This window comes from Dendrobium catenatum, unplaced genomic scaffold (assembly GCF_001605985.2).
Source record: "Dendrobium catenatum unplaced genomic scaffold, ASM160598v2 original_scaffold_235663, whole genome shotgun sequence".
NCBI classification, from domain to species: Eukaryota; Viridiplantae; Streptophyta; class Magnoliopsida; order Asparagales; family Orchidaceae; genus Dendrobium; species Dendrobium catenatum.
Window position 1 is genome coordinate 623,930 of NW_021554071.1, and position 4,806 is coordinate 628,735.

The following is a 4,806-nucleotide window of genomic DNA, read 5'->3' on the forward strand; positions in this document are numbered from 1 at the left end:
ATAAGAAAAGTTTATCCACATAAAAGAAGTTAACCAAAATAGATATTAAAATGGATAATTATCGGGTTAAAAATAGGTTCCAGTGTTGACCCAAACCTGGTAGGCTTAATAAACGAGTTGAAAAATACAATCAGAATTTAACCCGTTTATTAAATGGGTCAACCCGATGATTCAAAATGATAATTTTATCATCCAAAAAAATGGTAATTTTATCATCCAAATCTGAGGAATAAAAGCTGAAGAAAAAAAAAAAAAGTCTGAGGGGAAGCTGCTTAACTACCGCTTGACGAGGGATCAACGAATGGGCTAAAGTGGACCCCACCAGGCACCCCAAATCCGGCGTGTTTCCGCATTGGATGACGTCGGTGATGACGATCTGAGGCCGGTCAAAGCAAAGACGGTCTCAAAAGAGGGCTAAAATATCTTTCCCAAAAACGGGCTAAAATAGAAAAAAAAAATCGTCACGTACATATTAACTATAAATTTATGAGTGGTGCTAATTAAAAAATAATGGGACAAAATTTTACAATTTTTTAATTAATTTTAAAATAAATAAAATATAAATTATTTACATATTATATGTATCTTAAAATACAATTAAACTTTTTGAATTTTATTCTGATAATTTTTTTTTTCATATATTTATCATCCAAACCTCAATCTTTTTTACCTCAGTCTATTATTTGAAAATTTAAGTTCATAAATGACTATAAGATATTTATTAAAATTACAAAAAAGAATTTTGTCTTCACCTGAAGTGGGGTCCAGTTGCATCATGCCTCCAAATAAGGGTTTTTTTTAAGTTTTTTAAGGGAAATTTTCTATTTGTTTATTTGTTGACTTATACTAACTTTTTTTATTTCTATAATTAATTTTTTTATTACCCTTTTGAATTGCTTAAGGCCCTAAATATTCTTCTTTTTTTTTTCTTACTTGAATTGATTTCTCTCCTAAAAGAACTGCCTAAAACATCTCTTCTACTCTCTAAAAATCATATTTTAATGATTTCATTATTCGAATAATATGATTTAGATGCATTTATTTATAATCTTTAGATTAAATTAATCAAATCATAATGACGACTTGAAACATATTTGAAAGTCTCTGATTGATAACCAATTTGAACTTAGGAGTGTCAATGTTAGGTGAAATTATTACATGCGGTCATCGGACGCCGTCCGGAGTCAAAGCATATGCGCCACATCACCAATATGTTGTGTGCCGTTCTTATTCTGATTGGCCTTCAGACGGTCAGGTGACCGCACGTAATAATCTCTGCAATGTTAAAACCGGAATATAAAATTTGGTGTTTACTCAAGCGCCCTAACCGGCATTTTGAGTACAATAAGGCCCTTCGTTGGCATTTTTGAGGTGCTTATGTTCGTCTCTTGGGGCTTCTTTGTTTACTTAAAATTATAAAACACATTTTAAAAAAAAAAATTATCATGATGTAGCTAACATTGATATTAATTTTTAATTATGCAAATATTGGAATTTAAATGAACTAAATTATGTTAAATATTATCATTTATTTTCTTCTAAATTAAAGATATAAGTTTTATATGAGGCGGTTAAAAATTTTATGTTTTTAATTTTAAAAAATGGTGAAAAGCTATATTTTATACACACATTATATTTTATTAACTATTTTTCTTATAAAAAAACAGTCAAAAAACTATTACAAATAAATTCATAATTTGAGCCTAATTATATGTAGGATGGTAATATTTAATCAAATTGTATTATCATGAACTTAGAATGCCTTGATAAATTTATTTTATCAAAATTATCATAACTCACTTAAAATTATTTCTAACATTTTATGAATAAAAAGTATTTTAATTTTCGCTCCATTATTCTACGTATATAATCAATATTTTCAATAACAAATTACTTTTAAAAATTAAACAATATATTTTAATCTAGGTAATCGAGTAACTTGCTCTTATTTTTATCATATTAATACCTCTATTTGTAAAAATAGCTTTTAAAGTGTATAAAATATTAAAAAGTCGGTATAATATCATAAATTGAATCTTCGTTCGGGACGACTTTCTTACAGTTTCTTAAAAATAGCTTTTTATTACAAAAAATAATTTTTTTACGAGAAAGCTACTTTAAGAAGCAGTAATAAAGTCGTCCCAAACGAAGCCTAAATCATCAAATATACAACTAATTAGAGTCTGTTTTGGAAAACTTTCTTATTATTTTACTTTTTAACACAATCACAATTATATTTGACTACTATTTTCTAATAAGTTTCAACAAATTTTTATGCCAGAAAGCTGATTTTTACAATAACTTTAAAAAATTTTACTTTCCTCACAACAACATTACAACCACTTTACAAAAAGCTGCAACTGTCACAATTAAAGCAATTTTTGCAATAATTTTAAAATTTTAATTTTTGCAATAATTTTAAAATTTTATTTCGTTTGGAACGATTTTCTTACTGTTTCTTAAAGCAATTTTTTAGTACAAAAATTTAATTTTTTACTAAAACTATTTTAAGAAGCAATAAAAAAGCCATCTCAAATTAAGCCTTAATCACTAATATATAAGCATTTATCAAGTTCTTAGCAAATTATTTATTAATAATAAATGAATAATTTATAAATATAAATAAATAATTAGGCCAAAGTCAATGCTATATAGTTATATTATATCAAGATTTAAAAGTTTTATTTAATTTTTAAATAAAAATAAATAAATACAAATTAATCTTATATTAACCATTACCAAATTATTCCTCATAATCAATAGCTCACTTTCAGCCTTGTAAAAAAAAAAAAATTCTCACAATTAAAATACTATGATTTTTTTTTAATGTTCAATGAACCAAATCAGACCTTAAATTGCTGATTAAAAAATTATGAAATCTTATTTTATTGGATGGAGAATTTAAGAATGTCAGAACCTATTTTTTTTCTTATATATGGAAGGATGGGAAGGTATGGTCACTTGTTTTTATTCTGCAATATTGACTAAGAAATTCTAGAAGCTTCCAAACCTCTGAAGATTCCTCTCTGCAGCACTATAGGAGAATCTTGAATCTAGGGAAGGATTTGACTTTGATACATCAAATGAAACATAATAAAAGAAATATTTAATAATTTGAAGCTTGAAATATCAGAGTTGAAACATATAGTTAGTTTGTAAATTAATAAATTATATTTATTAATTTTAAAATTAATATCTAAATAAAATTTTCATAAACTTTTTGTGAATTCATCATCCAATTTGTCAAAAGAGCAACAACTGAATAAAGTTCATTTAAAAAAAAATACAATAAAACTATTATTGTTTATCAATGACCCAAATAACTTAAATACTATCATTAGTATTATGTCTATGATATAATGATCAACTTTTCTCATTATTTAATTTTCAAAAAATTATTATGAAATTATTGATTAAATGCAAGGGCTTTAAAAAAAAGATGAGTTACGAGCTAATAGATGAATTTATATAAAAATATTTAGCAATTTTTATTTATTTATTCGAAGATGATAATATAAAAGGATTTGAAGCGTTTTTAAGTATAATAATAATTTTAATAAGAAGAAAACTATATGATATATTGTCTTCCTTATTTCTTTTTTATATCATAAAATTGAAGAAAAAAATTCTATAAGATTGTAGTGAGACCAACAATGCTTTATGATGCATAATGTTGATTATTAAAAGAGAAGTATAATATTAAGTTTTACGTGTGGCAAAGATGAGGATGCTCAGTTGCATGAGTGACTTTACTTTTAGAAAGGAAGTTTTATTTGGTTCGGTCGACCGAATGAGAGAAACATTCGGTCGCAGGCAAAATCCTACTGTACCGAGGTGTACCGAGTTTTTCGAAAAAAACTCGGTACACCTCGGCATAGTTGGATTTTGGCTGCGACCGGATGTTTCTCCGCATTCGGTCGGAGGACGTAATAATTGTTCAGATGATATAACATGAACATATACATGAAAATGTTAGAATAGCTCTGATGTAAGATAATATTAGAGAGAGTCAACTTAAATGATTTGATCACATAAAACGGCAACTTTCCGATGACCCGGTTAGGAAAAGTCGTTGTATTAGATTTGGCTTAAGTTAAGAAAGGTAGATGTAGACTTAAAAAGGCTTTGTTAAAAAATATTAGAAATAACATTTTTTTATTAAATTTAAATAAAAATTTAACTCTTAACATACACAATGGAGAAAAAATATTCATATAACAAACCCCACATTAATAATGTTGTTGTAAATTTATGAACATATTATCATTTTAAGTATGGGTAAATTTATATCCCCAACTAATACATAAGACAGCAAACTCTATCAGTCAGCATACAAATATAACAATTTTTCGTATCATTTAATGTTTTAATAATAAATATTACATATGATAAACGATTATATATATATATATATATATCATTCATTTCAATATGAACAATACTTTTAAAATAAAGATAATCATAAAAAACTTGAAAAACTTTTGGTTAACTAATATCAATCAGTTGATGTATTTGTTTAAAAAGAATACCATCATCACTATAATTTAGCAATAAGAACACTACCTTATAGAAGATTTGATTTCCCACTTAAACCCTTACTTTATTCCCTCAATTTGATGTTTATAATAACAAATAAGATATTTATATTAATTACTTATATAATTTAGCAATATCTTTCTTTCCTTCAAGCATAAAAATTACTCTTACTAATCAATATTTTTATTCAAACACATAATCATAATTAATGTTTGTAATCACTTATTTCACCCTAAGCAATTAAAAGAAAAGCCACTCAACAATATATCG